This window comes from Heterocephalus glaber, unplaced genomic scaffold (genome assembly GCF_053883595.1).
Source record: "Heterocephalus glaber isolate CG9 unplaced genomic scaffold, H.glaber_assembly_v1.0 deba00000768, whole genome shotgun sequence".
Taxonomy (NCBI): domain Eukaryota; kingdom Metazoa; phylum Chordata; class Mammalia; order Rodentia; family Bathyergidae; genus Heterocephalus; species Heterocephalus glaber.
Genome location: NW_028258162.1, coordinates 12,634,968 through 12,652,302, shown reverse-complemented (window position 1 = coordinate 12,652,302; position 17,335 = coordinate 12,634,968). Strand labels below are relative to the sequence as shown.

Genomic DNA, 17,335 nt, shown 5'->3' with positions numbered 1-17,335 from the left:
ATTTTAAAATAAATAAACAAATTAAGAATTTTACAGTATAGTTTTCTAATTTCATAGAAATGGATAAACAAGGGCTGGGGATGTAGCTCAGTGGCACCTCGCCTGCCTCAAAAGCAGGTCCTGAGTTTGATCCCCAGTGCCAAAAAAAAGAGAGAGAAACACAGGCCATGTACAAATAGCTCTTGGAAAGCTACATAATTTTTCAGTGTGGAAGAGTCCTGGGTTCACAAAGTTTCAGAGCCACTAGATTTGAGCAGTGTTTCTGGAGATCTAGCAGCTAGTAGGCAAATGAAAGCCCTGTTAAATGCAGATCCTGCATCCCCTGGGCCCAAGCAGGACCTGAGAATCTGATTTCCCAATACGGGTTGGCCCTTCTGCTCCCTAGACTCCAATCTGAGCAGCTGCAACTGGAGTAGTCTCCTGCCATTTGGTTCAACAATCTTCCCAGAATAGACAAAAGTAGACGCTCTCTCCTGCGCCTCGCCTGTATGACTGTGGCTGTTTGCCTCAGCATGGCTGGTGCTCAGAGCTGGGCCGAGTAGGGCTTAAACCCGAGCCTCTCTGCTGTGGATCTGAGCCGGGGCGGGGGGGGGCCCTCCAAGTCCTACAAACATCCCAAGGATCCAACAGCAAGTGACCTTGTGCATCTGCTGCTCAAGGAACATGTCAGGAAGCCAGGAAACAAAAGCCCTCCAGCAGGTGGGAGGAGGGAAGAGCAAGCTAGTGATACAGCCTGGTTTTCGGGGAGGGGGGGCCTGACCACCACTGCAGGCCAGGAGCAAGACTGTGCTTTGAGGTCAGTCTCTCTTACCTTCATTTGCTTTGCTGATTTACTATTCATTATTATTATATTATTATATTGTGGCTCCTCAGATGATGATCTATCACAAAGCAGGAAGTTTTATTCCCATTTTTTTCTCTCTACTAGAATTATTAGTTTAAAACATTTAAAAACCCAGACATGATGTCCCTTCCAAGCTAATTAACATTTACTAGAGTGGGCTAATGGCGCCAGGGCTTCCTGTCTTGACCACAGAACGTAGAAATGTAGAAGATACTCCAGAGAAGCCAAAAGAAGTTCTGAGTACATAGGGAAAGAGAAAGTTTATCAAGCTGGGGGTAGAAGTGCAAGGGTTGGAAAACAGAATGACACTGAACTCACACTTACTTTACCAGATGTGTCATAAACAATAACATCATTTTCCACATCTGCTCTTAAGTCAAAAATCAAGATTCAAAGGGGAGAAATGGGTCTTGATGCCTTGACTGACACAAAAGAAGAAAGCACAAGCTCTATGATCTGAGCATACTGGTCGACCTCCCCAGGCAAGCACAACTGAAAACCAAACAGGAAGGGGAAGCTTCACTGGAGGATTAACTATTTTGTTCCATGTGGAACAAACCTGTCTACAGGTTCAGTATATCCTCCCCCCATTATTGCTAACAGTAATTAAATGTCCTATTTCCTGTGCTCTCATTAAGGCTCTGAAAAGACTTGCTGGTTGAACAGATCTGTCTTTGGACAGAGTCACATCCTCTCCTCAGAGTTCCAGCTGTTCTTTGCAGACTTGAGTTCTGCTGAGGAATGGCACATCAGTTTCCAAGAACGACACAGCCCTCAACTGGAGCCCCGTGTGCCTCACTCCTTACTGTGAATGTTTCAGATGCTGCCCTGGAACCCAGTGTACACCCCTTCAAACACACCTGCAACCAAGTCCTATCATCTCTGTGTGACCTAGCAAATCCAAGGCTCACTCTCTTCAAACTTCTGGTAGCTTTCAATAGGAAGATTTTGAAAGTATTTGGGGAGAGTAAAGGAAAGAAGCCAATTTAGTCACCTTGGTAATCATTTGTACTCTTAAGCTATCAGGAAGAGGAGGGGTCATGGGCTTGTGAGGAGCCATACTTTAAACCCCACGTGCCTGCCTCTGAGTTAAGAAGAGGTGAGGTGCTAATGCCTGCTGAGTAGAGCAACAGGCAAGAAGCAAAAACACGAAAACCATGAGAAACCAGACAAGCCGGGACAGGAGTCAGGGTCATGGGGAGGACTGCGATTCAAGTATGAAAGGGGAGAGTGCTTTGCGGAAAGCAAACCTCCAGTGTTCTAGGCCAAGCCCTCCCTCATCAAAACTGCCTGAGTTATGCCCCGCGGCCCACCAACACCCCGCCCGCCTGCTCGGCTCTGGCTCAACAGGAGCTGCTGGTACAGGACCAACAGCTTGAAGTTCTTCTCCTCAGGTGTCTCATACCCTCGGGAACCTTTAGTGCGCCTTCTCGTAAGTTCTCATGTGGAGAATGACACCCCTGGGCAAATGAGCGTCCCCAGCCCCTTCTCTGAGCCCCCTGTCTCCTTCCCTCCCATCTCTACCCTTTGCCTCTGTTTGCTGGGCAGATAAATACTTTGTGAAAAAAATAGACCGTGCTCAGTGTTTCTTTAGCAACTCTCCCCTATCTAGCATCTAGCCATTTTTTTAGTCTGCTATAATTGCCTCAAATAACACCCTAGCTGAACCCTTTATCCTTGAAACCAGGCAGGACTTAGATAGAAATTACATATAATTTAGAGCTTCATTATTCACATATGTTAGTTTTATCTTCTTAACTTAAATGCATGACACCTCAACCAATGGTAGTAATTCTCATATTCTCCACAGAACCTAGAGCAAAATGGAGCACAGGAGAGATTGGCTGTTTGGCTTATTTACTGGTAATGACAGAGAAGTACTCAAAACAAGCAGAAAGCAGGGAACAAAAACATTCACGGAGAAAGGAGATCAATGTTACTCAACAAAAAAAGTGTTTGGCCTAGCATTAAGGACATTTCATTTATTTTGAAAAATAAAAATGGTAGGAAATCAGCAGCAAAAAAATTTTTAATTAACATATAGTCTCAATCATTGACAAGAAAGTAGAAGGCGCAAACAGAACCCTACCTTCTGTAGACTGGAAAAAAAGGGTAGTCCTAAAGCTAATGGCCAGTAAATATAAGTAAGTTATTAAAAAAAATGAATTGCTATCCAATCATTGGCATGAGATTTAGGCAATGAAATGAATGGTGTTTTACGTTAACATTAAGAAATTTCTGCAAAATCAAATAATTGGGTATGGTACAAATGAACCAGACAAACTATTTAAGGAGATTAAGCAAGAATACAGTGCAGCACAGACAGTACACTTAGAGCATGTGTTAAAAGAAATAAATTGACATAATTATTTTACGTTTTTAAGTGGAGATTGGTTAGGGTTTTAATTTGCCAAAATGAATCTGGACCAAGGCATTGCAGCCCCCCATTCCCCACGAGTGTAGGGAGAACTCAGAGGTAAAACACTAAACCTTGGCATTGACTGCCATGAAACCAGTTACCTGACTTGCAAAGCGTCAGTAGCATGGTTGACTGGAGGAGTTTCTCTTGTCCTGTGGGGTCCTAGGGATGCCAGATGTTCTCAACTTTTGACACAACTGTATTAAAATATGTATGTGTATTAATAAAAAATTAGAGCTACGGTAAGCCCAATGCATCACTGAAAAAGTGGCTTGTTACTCACAGATCCTAAATTGTGGAAACCAGGCACAGCACACAGGAGTCCATGGGGAAAGTCCGGGGTCCGTCAGGCGGCAAAAGGGATGAGGAAATAGTAGAGAACATTGCCAGTGGGCCCCCTAGGGAAAGCCATGGTGGTAAGGTTGGGCTTGGCTAATGTGAAAAAAGTAAGCAGTCCTGGAGCATCAGAGCTGTCTCTAGTTGTCCGGCACTTGGAGGGGCAGTCAGGACAGATAGATGGTGGCCTGGAGAGTGACACCAGATGGAGAAAGTGTTGGCGGTATGAGCTCTGAGTTGGTTGGTTTGTACTTGAACTCAGGTCTGGGCAGTAGGACTCCTTTCAACGGAGGGGAGCTGCTAATGAAGAGGGATGAAGCCAAGGCAAGATGACTAGAGCATGGCACTGGGTTGTCCAGAGAAAGCTGCATATGCCATCTGAATGCCAGGCAGAATGCAAAGCATGAAGTTCACAAACCTAGAAACACAGTTCATGCAGTAACATTAATATAACACCTTTTGGGGACTACAGAAAAGGAGTCAAGAAAAGATAATCATATCAATATTGTTTCACTGTAGATACATTTGAATATCAGTCACTATTCAAGTACCAGAAAGCCATCTACTGCTGAAACATGAAATAAAGCCACAGTCTGTGCGATAGCCTTGTTTAGCTTTGCCCCAAATAAAGAAGTCAATTTACAAACAAACGAGAGGAAGCTAACAAGTGACCAAAATAGACGTTGATTGTAAGTGAAATAAACTGTAACTACAACATTGAGTCCATAACCTTGGTAGTAAAATAAAATGAAGTGGAAGAAACCATGCTGTAATAACAACTTAATATTCACCAGATTGTAAAGTGAACCTAGGAGGAATCATTGCAAGTGCAAGAAGAAAATTATCACCCGATACAATCAGCAGTGAGACATATGCATGGCCACCAAGAGAGCTCCAAAATCTGAATGGTAATTTTCTTTAAAATGATGGCTGGGCACTGGTGGTGCTTAATTCATTTTTCCACATGCTCCAGAGTGGAATGAGTAGTGCACGGTTACAAGGAAACACGCCATGAGCTATGAGATACCTGAATTGCAGAAGGCATAGGGGTGGGGGGAATTCATCAGTGGGCCACTGAATGATGGTGTGTGGAAAAGACACTGGTCTAGGACTAAGGAAGGCCTGGGTTCTAAACTACAGGTAATTGGTGGATCCTGAAAAAGTGATGTAACCTCTTTGCATCTGTTAAAATATCAGAATTTTCCCATTCTCAGAGGGTGAGTAGGAAGATGTTGAAACTTTCTTCCAAATCAAGAATTATATTTTTCTATGACAGTCATGGTTGGGTTCAGTGACCAGGAATGTCCCAAATCACTTTATTGTGCCTTAGGACTGTTTAAACATCTACAAGCAACTCTTCAATGATGGCTTTGCCATCTGGGAAGGTGTACGAGTTCTATTATCACCGGAGAGAAAACCTTATTGTTGGGCCATCAGGACACACAGGCTTTCAAAGCATGATGCAATGTTATCTTCATTTGTTCCCATTAAATCTTCCATTAGTCCATTCAGAGCCAATGTGTTGTGAACATCCAGAAGTCCCTCGTCTCCCTCTCCACACTCACTAAAAGTTGGTCTGCATCTCATCTTGCCTAGATTCCTGACTCCAGGCTGGAAGGGCAGTATCAGATGTCATACAGTATCTGTTTGTTGGTCACTGAAGATTTTTGCTTCTTTGGCATTCCACCCCACTAAAGATCCCCGTGCTGGATAAGATCGGGACCAGGAAGAAAAGGAAGGAAGTGGGCAAGGGGAGAAGGGACCACCCCTTCGGGTAGCAGAGCACCTTTATGGGAAAATTGTGCTGCTGTTTGCTACAACATTTGGATTTTCAGAACTCAGACATTTCGCGAGCTAAGCTGATGGTTTCAGCCACATGAAAATAAAATGTTTCCTGGTCTAGGAGGTGAGACACTTGGTAGCAGTTTTAGTTTTTTCATAAAGAATCTTCCAGACTCAGGATCCCATTGCTAGATTCTAGGAAATCTGCTCATCCTTCTTCTTATTGTATATGAGAATATTCTTTCTTTTCCCTTCTAATGTCTACATTAGCATTATTCATTTTAGGATGGTCATTCTTCAAAGGTAGCAAATGAATAACCATGCTTCTTTCACTTAAAATTCTCTTTATACTTCACACGCTCATTACAGTACTCTGTGCCTTCTGTAGAGTCCTCAGCACTCTTGTCAGCTCGTTGGTTCCCCACTGATAGAGACCATTTCTCTGCACACCCATTGCCTCACCTCGGGGGCTTCTGAAATGATACCCACATCGGGAGTAACCAAAAACCTCCTAGCTGATCTACACGCACTGATCTTCCCATGTGATTCTTATTCCAACTGTGTCATAATTGAATGACCCCTTTCTTTCCGACAATGGTGGCTCAGTTATTTTTAATACAGCCAGCCCCCATATCCATGGGTTCCTCATGGATGGATTTAAACAAGTGAAGATCAAACTATTTTTTAGAACACATGCCTTTTTACGTAATTCCTCAAGTCCCTTTCAGCCTTCAACTGTGAATATTCCAATTATGGTAGCCCTTTTCCGCTATAGCAGGAGTAGGCTGAGCCAGAGGGAGCACAATTAAGAGCCCTCTGACACGTGACAAGATGCACGCCACCGCTAATCATTAGGGGACATCACACTGGTACACCCCTGCACACATATTAGGATGGCTACTCTACAAAAAAAATGCAGGAAGAAAAAAAGGACTGGTGAGGATGTGGAGAAATTGAAACACTTTGCGTTATTGGTGGAAAATATAAAATGGTACAGCTACTATGGAAAACAGTATGGTGGTTCTTCAAAAACTTAAATACAGAATTATCATATAACTCAGCAACTCCACTTCTAGTGTATACCCATAAAAATCAAAAGCAGATATTTGTACACTCATGGCAAATTATTTCCAAAAGTCCAGTGTTTTCAATAGTCCAAAGGAGGAAGCAACTCAAGTGTCTAGCAGAGGGATGGGTAAACAAATGTAATCTATCCGTACAATGGAGTATTATCCAACTTGAAAAAGGAAGGGATTCTAATACATGCCACCATGTGGATGAATCCTGAGGACATTATGCTAAGTGAAATGACAAATACTGTAGGATTCCACTTGGATGAGGTACCAAGTGTAGTCAGATTCTTAGAGAAAAAGGTAGGGTCACAGGGAGAATGATGGAAAATGGTTATTCCATGGGGAATGAGTTTTAGTTTGGGAAGATCAGAAAGCTCTAGAAATGGATGGCGGTAATGGCTGCACACAGTGGGAGTGCAGTTAATGCAACCAAATTGTACTCCTAAAAATGGCAGGTTTTATGTCTTGTCTACTTACCATGTAACAAGCACTCTGACTCTCATTTTCCGGGAAGAAACCTGACAGATAGCAGTGAGAAAACGCGTCCTGGCCTCGCAGCTGGAATTCTCTAGCTGGCGGTATGAATTGACCAGACTTGTGCACGCCTACTCTTCTGGGCAGCAGAGACCAGCCCTGCGGTAGCCAGGCCGTGGAGAATAGAAATAGGACCTCCACTTTTAGCAATGTTTTTCATAAGCTGGAAACACTGACACTTTTATGCAAAAAGCAGCATTTTCTTCTTGTGCCATCTCAGAAGAACTGGCTTTATAAGGAATACCTCTGAATCTCCAGCCTCACCAAAAAAGAAAAGGCAGACTCCTTCTTGACTTGATACTCAACTGAGGAATGCAATAAACATGAAATATATGCATTCCAACCATCCTTCCTTGTTTACACCATGAGGCTCCTATTCCCACTCTGGAGCCTCTGAACATGTGGGCATCCAAGTTTTATTTTTCAAAATATATTTTAACCACCAATTTGCCTGAGGAGAAAACTCAGCAGTTTGAGCGAGCCCCATGTGCTTCCATGTGCACAGCTTTACTGAGGCTGAGGCGCTGGGAGCTAGGCCTCCCTCAGAATCGGTGGTGAAGTAGGCCGACTTGAACACCAATCTGGCTTTGCTTTTTCGGCACAGTACCATCCTCCTGCCACAAATGACATGTGATTCTTTGATGTCCTAGAATTATACCCTGCTCTTTACAGGGATCATGAACGTGTCAGGTGTTTTGTCATGTGCACACTCACTGATGTCAAGTGGTGGGACCACTGGGAGCTGGTTATGTCAAGTGGGCTCTGCCACCATGGATACACAGAGCTTCGTATGTTCAAGTATGTTTTATGAGAGCAAGCACCTCAACTCTGTGTGTGCGTGTGTGTTTTCCAGATCACCTGCACATGGCTTAAAAGTGTAGCTCCAAAAATCAGGGGAGCTTTAAGACTTTCATGACCCTATGCACTTTTTTCTTATTGCAGTGGGTGTCTTCTACAGAAGTATTAAAAAGTTTATTTTATGACTGGGTTGCTATAAGCATGAATGTAACCCAGGCTGAACTTGGTGTTATTACACTGATTCTTTTTCTTTTAAAAGAAATTAAAGTTAAAATATTTCCATAAATTTCTGAAAGTACGTGGTCTTAGGCAATGTGTCCAGAGGGATGCATCCTGATTTTTGCCGGGTGACAATGACAACTGATACAGCAGAAGAGAATGGCTACCCCTTCCCTCCTTTGTCCTATAGCAAAGGGATAGTTCTTCTGAGCTACAGGTCTGGTCAGCTGGAACCATCTGAAGCCACAATAGAGACATCCAACTACTTCCATGTACTTTTTGTTTTGCTTTTTGGTACCGGGGATCGAACTCGGGACCTTGCGATTTCGAGGCAGACAGCTGAACCACTGAGCTACATCCCCAGCCCCTGTTGTTTTTAAATTACCCCAATCTGGAGGTATTTTGAAATTAGTAGCACTAATTTAATAGCAAACTACAGTAAAACCTTGGTATTCCTCCTTAATTAGTTCTGGGAGGCATGAGAAATAGCAAAGAAATTGTTTAGGCTGGAAAGGGCAGGAAGTCACAAGGCAAAGTTGTTGCTTGTGCCTGAGCACGGGGACAAAATGCCTCGAGTGCCAAATTCAAGGAGGTTCAAAGCAACCAGGTACCACGGCGGGACCCTAAGAAAATACCCACGCACATACAGCCCGGCCCTTTGCAGCAATTCCCCCACCCCAGGCATTGTGCCGGGATGAGGGTGTGCAGACTAGTAGGACAGATTCAGGTTTCAAACAGCTCTCCACCTCCCCGGCCCCACTGTGTCCTTCCAGAATCTTCCGGGATATTCCTCAAGACGCCCTGATGTTTAAATCTTAAATGGGCTTTCAGAAGGCATTCAAACTCTGTTTCCTTTAGGAAGCCTTTCTGGAGGCAGCCATAGTCTTGCTCTCCTGTCAACACCCAGATAATTGATGATATTTTAGCCACTCTATTTTGTATCCTAAAAAAATTGCAAAAAGTTTACCTTCTCCTTCATAACGCAAATTCCTTGAGACAGGACTAAATTTGATTCATTCATCAGAATACCTAAAAACAAGCCTTACATTCATCCATTTCTCCATTCGTTTGTTTTTCCTTCTCATCACGTTTATTAAAGGCCTACAATATTGCATGTGCTCAGGAAACAGGAAAACCATCATTACTTTTGGGACTTTCACGGGTCGCCATTCATAGTGCACAGAGCAGCAGCTGAAGGTGGAGGAGGAAACGGTTTAGTTTCTCGTTTCTCTTTGCAGCCGTCGCTCCCCTCATCTTCCCCAAGTACAGCGTTAAATTGTGCATAAAATAAATATAAGCAGTACATAAGAAATAAGAGCAATCGTTTGGACTGGAACTGTTTAAGAGTTTAGGAAATACAATAATTTCCCCACGGTGTGAGCTGAATGATGAGGACTTTGGAAGATTAATCAAGGGGAGACAGCTAATCAAAACAGCAGGCCATCGTGAGGTGCCGTGTAGGTAGAGGAAGAGAAGCCGGGAAGATCGGAGAGGAAGCTCCTGTTGGAAAATTCTACAGAACCCATTTTCAGAGGAAAGACCAGGATCACACCAGCAGGTTACATTCCCACAGGTCCAACCCGAAATTCAAGTATTGCATCTTAAAAACTGAGGGGATGACATTGTTCACCCTGTTTTCTGGGAGTTTTGACCTATCTCCAGAAACACCACTTTATTGTGATTCTTTTCATTCGCAAGCTTCTCTCACTGCTCACATCCCTAATTTCAGCATTTGGATTGGTTTGAGGGAAAGAAGGCAAGAAAAAGGATGCTTCCAGTTCAGTATTTTACCACTGTCCCCCTTTCTGAGCCATCACTGCAGACCTGAGGGAAAGAGCTTTCTTGTTACCGTGTTTCCCGTTTTCAGAGACCTGCAGTCGCCGGTACTCCACATTCATCCATTCATCCATAAGCCATTAGCCTTATGCTGATCACAAAGGTAAGGAGCAGACCAAACACACACCAGAACCAGGCTCACACAACTGCAGCGACGCAACACAACTCACATTCTGCAGCCCTTGGGGCTGTCAGCCCTGTCCACACCTCTGTCGCCGTTGCCTTCCCAAGTTCTCTTGCTTTTGTAGCCAGTTTCTTCCGGGACACATTGAATGTGTTGGGATGGAGCATCTTTAAAGTCTCTTCTACTCGTGCTTTCCCTCCTCTTTTTCTTCTTCACCATCTCAAAAATTCCACTGCATGCTCATGGCGGGAGGACACTAAATGGCAGAGGGGTGGTGTATAAATCTGGAACCACAAAGAGTTATGGTCAATGAAGGTTAGGAGAAAAAAGACTTGTTTTTCTCAAGTCATTTGAGATAATGAAATGCAATGTAAGAGTCATGGGTTTCAAGAGGCAACACTTAATTTTCTTCTTTCAAACAATTTACTTATGTTGAAAGTTCTGAGATTGAGCCCTAAAGAGAAATGAAGTTATAAAGCTTAATATGCCTGCACCTTAGAGTGTAACATAGACTTTTTACAAAACAATTACATTTTCTTTCTGATTAAAAAATGTTAATGTATTCTAGTAATCCAGCATCTTCATAGATGGTGATATGAGAGTCTATAATGGTTTGGATAATGTATGATAGTTGTTTTCATATTTAAAAAAAATAAATTTTCATGAAATTTACTCTAAAGGATTTTCATAAATAGTATGATTCTTTCACCGTATCTATAAAGAAAATATTCATTTTTCTCATTTGGATTAATCTTTGTTTCGGTCTACTTTTGGAAATTTTCTTGCCAGACGGTCTTGAAAAAACAATCCTTTTCTGTTCCTTAACAAAAAACTATTACAAGTAGAGCATAATTATATTCATTTAGATTATTTTTCCTAAACCCTATTTCAAATTTTGTATTACTAAAGCAGAAACCTCCTTTAAAAATGGAGAGAAAAGAGTAGGATATTACATATATATAATGCATAGCTAATCAAAGAATCATTTTTCTGCATTCAGAAATTTTAATGAGGGTTTCTTGTATATTTCATTGGGTTCAGCTATTAAGAATAGATTTTCCAACACCATATGAAGCTGTTTCCCAACTTTAAATACAAAGTGATCTCCTTCAGAATAGACATAAACTGAGATGCTTTCAAACCTTTGGTTTCAGAAAGAAAATTGAACTGCAACTGTAATGAACAAGAAGGTAAACCCAAATACGCAAGTAAAGCAAGCAGAGGGTGTTGAGTTACTGAGGAATTTGTGGTCCTCTCTGTTTCTGCTGCTTTTAACTCACAGCCTCATTTGTCTGATGACACTACTGCCACCTATTCATTACAGCGTTTCTACCTAATGAGGCCGAACATCTATAACAAGGCTACATTTTATGTATGGTACCATAAAAAGAACATCCAAGTATAAGAATGGATTGTGTGTCTGTGAAATTGTGGATCCACAGGAACGTAAATATATTCCCAAAATAGAAAACACTTCTTCTACTGGCTGGATTCACATTTGAACCTTTCAACAGAAAGATCTGAAGGCAAGTAAATTTAGAAACCTATAACACTGCATTTGTGGAATTCTAGGAGGTAGTAAAAGTCAAACTGTCCAGGTGAAGGGGAAGGTTGTAGATATCTGGAGATCATCATCGCACGTGTAGTTGTAGTCCCAGAGATTTCCTGAGATTGATTAGTTTGCAGACATCGGGAACAAGGTTGGCTCCAGATTTAATGAACTTTGCTTATGTCAAATACACCAAAATGCATGGGATTAGCCAAATCTCTGCTGACTTGAAGCCCCTGGGTTCTCTCCTGTCCATATGTTTTCATTTAAGGGCCAATTCACCCCCATAAGACCTCAAATGAAAGTTCTGAAATATATTGCTGCAACACTAAGTTTACCCGACTGGCATGCATTTGGGCAGCACATAGACATTTCACATGATGTGTGTAAATCCTTTATTAACAGTGTCAGCTGTTGACAAATTACTGTAGCTCTAGCATGGCAGGAAGCATAAGCATACACTGTGCTGACTGCATCTGTGTCAATGGGAGAAAGAGAACACGCACAGCCTTTCTCCGGATGAGGTCAATAAGGACTGCATGAAAGGAACACATTTAAATGACAATGCCATTACATGCCCTGTGAATATCCATTAGCACTAAAACTTCCCAGATTTGACTTCTAATCTGCAAATAAATCTCCTTACTGGGTTGAAGATGGCTCTTAGTCACTGATAACTTTCCCCTCGCACATCTATGACCGGCCAGAGGAGAGGGGGTGCTTTGCTGTGCTGCTGTTGGCACTCTACCAGGGTCCCCAGGCCCCTAGATAGGCCTAAAGAACTGCAGCAACAATAGCCCCATTATGGCACTCATGTGCTGGTGGTGCAGGACAGCCTTCAGTTCAGATGCAAGACCCCAATGAGCACAACTGATGGAGCCATCAAAGAAACCGGTCTAAAGTCCACACACTGCACATTCCTTACCAGGGCCTTTCCCAGGGGAAAAATGGCCTGGAAAGGCGGATGGGACTCAGCCAAGAGCCGCAGCCTGCTCTGTGCCAGTTTGGCCTCTCCAAACCTTCCTTTCCTGGAGCGGCTCAGAGCTGTGGGGATTCCAAAGGAGACAGAGGAGGCTGAGCGGCGTTCTGCATTTCTCACATCTCCCAGAGAGGGCGGCCACCGGGAACAGCTCTAGGCACTGTGTCCCAGGAGGGGAGACTCACACTCGAATGCCTGGGATGCTGACACGGAGGGCATTGGGATACAGGGGGCTGCACAATAGATGCATGTGGGTCAAGATCAAAAGAAGCCCACATTCAAAGGAGAAAACAGTCCTCAGTTTAGTCTAGGGAGCCAGATTCCCACTCCATGCAAATGGGTCGAATCAGCTGCTGAAGAAAGGGGCAGTAACCATGGCATTTATAGGAACTTTAAAAATCTGGGCTGAAAAACCAAGATGGGAAAGAGTTCTTGAAAGTGTAGTGGTGCATTTATCCAGAAACATCAGCAGAGCCTCTTGGGAATCTAACCAAAAGGCAAGACTGTTACCATCTAATTTTAACAAGAGCCAACCTGGTCAGACTAGATCAAGGGAAATCAATCACTTATAGACAACTTGAAAACTATAATAAAGAACAGACACAGTGATTTTACAACACGGCCACAACTTCTTTAAATAAAATAAAACAACCTGAGAGTCTTGATAACAGACGAAATCACTAAAAACCTGTCAAAATCCTTAGGGATACCCTACATGACTTCAAACCAACTCCAGTGAGTTAAAGTAAATGAATTTACCCAAGGTTTCTACATCAGCTACAAGTCATAGAGCCATTTTACTAGACAATGGCCCCAGACCCTGGCCTGGTGCCTTATTTATCACTACCTCACGCTGGAGAAGTATACCTTTATTTAAATTGTGCTGGGACTGCGCCCAGTGCTTCATACATGCTAAGCACGTGCTCCGCACTGAGCTCCATGCCTGACCCTGAAGATGCATCTTTAAGCTGTGAAAGGAGAACAGCTGTTGTTGCTTTTCCACATCCTGCTTTACTTGCCAGTAGGACCGACTGCTACTTTTGCACTGATTAGTTTCACCTTGCTGCAGTCTCTCCTACTTCTAGGTAAGATTTGTGAAGAGGCCCAATCACGAAATCACCTTGCTTCCTGGTTGCACCAGACCAGAGTGGAGCCTCACTTCTTTCAACCAGGCCCCAAGCCATATGACACTGACTGCAAACCTTGTAAGTCCTTTCCAGCACCTCAGGAGGAGATGCCCCACTCACGGGGCAGGGGGGGAGGGGGATCCCCTCACTGCAGCGTAGGCAAGCCCAGCTGTGCCCTGACTGTCATTTCCTGGGCGCATTGACACCCACAGGCCCTACAGCACGGTCCATCAGGCCAGGCCTCAAAGCTCGACTTCGGGGAGACAGCTTGCAAATCTCCATTTCTAGCGCTAACTTCTCATTTGGATTAGATTCAAATTTTCAAATGCCTGCTAAATATTCCCAGATGTCATGTTGCTGGAAATGCAAATTCAATTTGCCCCCAAATTAAACTCATCATTTTCCCCCCATAAAATCTCTCCTCCCCTGCAGCTCCCATCTCACATAATGGTACTAAGGAATTTTAGTCTCTCAGGGTCTAAGTGGGAAAGAGAACCTACAGAAAAAGTTAAAAGTTGCCAGATTATATATCAGAAACACTTATATTCTTAACCAACTGTGAAACTGTATTTGTGTATTGTCAAAAGAAAAATTACTCTGACATTGGTTAAAGAGAGAAGGCAGGCTTTACTGGAGGTGGAGCTGCGGCACTGGGGTTTGCAGGAGAAGAGAGAGATTGTACTCAACCCTAAATAAAACAGGAAGAAAAGAATAACTGCCAAAGAGAGGTTGCTGGGTAGCAAATGGAAAATTACTAAGAGGAAATATGAGAGGTAAGGAGGAATCTTGCTAAACTAACTAAACAAGATTCTTGCTAGGGGCAGATCCAGGTGGTGAGATACGGAGGGGTGGGGATGAGGAATTTAATCAGATATCCAGCTAGGGGAGTTTTGCTCAACCGACCCAGCTGGATTCTTGCTAAAACCGGACTAAGCTGACCACGAATGGATTCCAAGTTTGGCAATTACTCCAGGAATAGCTCAGAGAAGTGTGGCACAAATTTGATTGAGGAAAGGACCTTCATCAGTGTCTGTACTTTTATTTATGTTTAATTTTATTTTCTTAAGACCTCCAACAAAAATAACAAAACATAGTCAAAATTAAAAGTTTAAGAAGACAGAAACAAGATGTTCTTCCTATGTGAAGATTGATTTGGGGGGAAATTACTGAAGTAACTATTTTCTTAAAGATGGTTTTCTTCCTTCCTTCCTACTTTCCTTTCTTGTTTTATTTATACTGATCTTCCCTCATTGTCAGTACCGTCCGTGCACCAGAGTAAATGGAAGACACTGGCCACTTATGAAAATGTACGAGATATGGGCGCAAACACCTCACTCTCCCCAGACGTTGTGCCATCCACAGAAGCCATCCTGGAGCTGTGGAGTCCCTCACACACAGCACTGGTGAGGGAGTTTCTCTCCTCCATCTCCTTGGATGGTAAGTTTGTGCTCTAAACTGATAGTTTCTGAAATTAGATTCTCAGAAGACTCAGTTGACTAGTTACTTTTCTCTCTTCTAAAATATGTTTCCCAGGTCCTCTAAGACCATCGTGTGCCCCACTGCCAAGATCCTAATTCAAAAGGGTCAGGGTGGTGTAAGAAGCCAGGTCATCGACGAAACACAAACAACAAAGCAAAAATCTCACCGAGGTGGATCTGATGATCAGCAAGATTCAGAAATTACTCCCTGAACAAAATTACTGACACTCGGGTATCTTGATCCGTCACTACAGGACATTTTACCTTGTTATTCTTTAAAATGTGAAAGAAAAATATTACTTTTTAATATAAAAAGTTGACTAAATACAGTGAACTATTAATGTATTCTCTGTGTGTTACAAAGTAAAATTCATAATATTGAACAAAGTCATTTTAAATATAGGTTTTTCTTCCTATATCCCTTTAAAGCAAATCCTGGCTATAGGTGTCGGCAGCATGTCTTTAATAGCTTTTTGAATTATCCAAATACAACACAACTCCCTGGCCACATACACTGTTTTTCCCATTGGTCTGGGTTTGCCCTCTCTTCCAATTCCTAGGTCACCTTGAGTGGCCAATTAGAAGGGTATTTACTGTCACCAGGGTGTAAGGTTTTTAAGGGCAAAATGATGCTTTTCCTTTTCATCACTGCATTCCTTCTGCATTAACAGCACCCAATAGCAGCTGGTGTGTTGACTATTTGCTGAGAGAATGCGTACCAAGTAGAGGAACCTATTGGCAGCCTTGCATACGGTGGATCTGACCTTCAAGTCAGAGGCTCAGACCCGTATGTCTTGTCTAAGCCGAAAGAAAGCATTTGGCCTCTCAGAAGTCAGAAAACTTACCTAACCCTTCCAAAAACAAGTCCTAGCGATGTGAACTCTAGGCTGAGATTTATGGGTGTGCTGTGTGAAGTTTAGTTCAGCTAACAGCAGCGAGCATCCACTCACAGACGGCAGATGAGCACAGACCTGACAAGGAATGTAATTAATATAAGGAAAAGGGCGTTTCTCGGGAAGCCTGGATTCTAGAGACGTATTTGCCACTGATTTAATTGTGTTAACTTTCACTTTGCTTTCAACTTTATATACCTCAGTTTCCCGGTGTGTCAGATGCCATAGGAAATAGAAAAAAATAACCTTTAGCATCCTTTCTAATTTAATGACCCTTCTTTAATAGAAAATTCAAAATAAAATGGCGGAAGTTACAACCTAAATCCAGTCTTTTTTGTAAAACAGAAGGGGAAATGACATGCCTGTAGTCATTTATCAGTCATAGGTAAAATGTCTTTTTCTTTTGTCACTTTTCCCATTCTCGGCCATGTTTCTCTTTTTATTATTTCACAAAAATATCCTACATATATTCCCTCTAGGAGTTGCTCTTTCCTCATGATTCTGTGCTCATCTGTTCCCACAATTATCCCTCTTTCTAGATGTTCAAATTGGAGAAATCAGGTACCAGGCCTTACCTCTGACCTCCCATTGACTTTGACATGCTGTAGGAGCTCAGTGGTTAAAAATGAATGAATAAACACATGAATGAAGAGTTTACCACTGAGCAGGTAAGAAAAAGGTGCTTACCACTACTCACTATACTGAAACATGAAAAATAGTTTATTACGTATTGCATTTTTAAATTGCGGTGAGACACACTTGTAAATTCACAACCTTAACCATCTCTAAGCACACGACGAAACGACAGTGAGTCCATTCACATTGCTGTGCAATCATCACCACCCTGCACGACCAGAATTTTTTATCTTCTCCAAATGAAATTCAACACACATTAAACAACTCATTTCCCCAGTCCTCAGTTCCCGGCACCCATTGGACACTTCGTTTGCGTCCACCTGCTGGCTACTGTGGAAAAGGCTGCTGGGAACATGGGTGGACAGGTAGACCTGTTAGCGACAGCCCTGCATCCCGTCCTTTGGGCGGATACCAGAGGTGCATTACTGGAGCCTTCAGCAATGCTACCTTTAGTCTTTTGAGGAACTTCCATGCTGTCTTCCATGGCAGCTGCATCATCTTACCTTTCTCTGAATCCTCCTCAACTCTTGTTATTTTCTTGTTTTGTTTTATTCTTTTGGGACATTTGTTTGCTTGTTTGTTTGTTTGCTTTTGTTAATAGGCATCCTAGTGAGTGTCTCGCTGTGGTTTTAGTTTACATTTCCCTTATGATCAGTGGTACTGAGCACTCTTCATGTGCTCACTGGTCATTTGTCATAATTTATGTTT

General features: G+C 42.7%; 1 long non-coding RNA gene across 1 annotated transcript; it reads left to right on the top strand.

Annotated features, from left to right (window-relative positions):
- Positions 1-14,241: 14,241 nt before the first annotated feature.
- On the top strand, positions 14,242-16,319 carry LOC147829105 (uncharacterized). Its single transcript, XR_015449629.1, has 3 exons — positions 14,242-14,393; positions 14,878-15,057; positions 15,154-16,319. It is a non-coding gene; the product is annotated as an uncharacterized LOC147829105 (long non-coding RNA).
- The last annotated feature ends 1,016 nt before the right edge of the window (positions 16,320-17,335 follow it).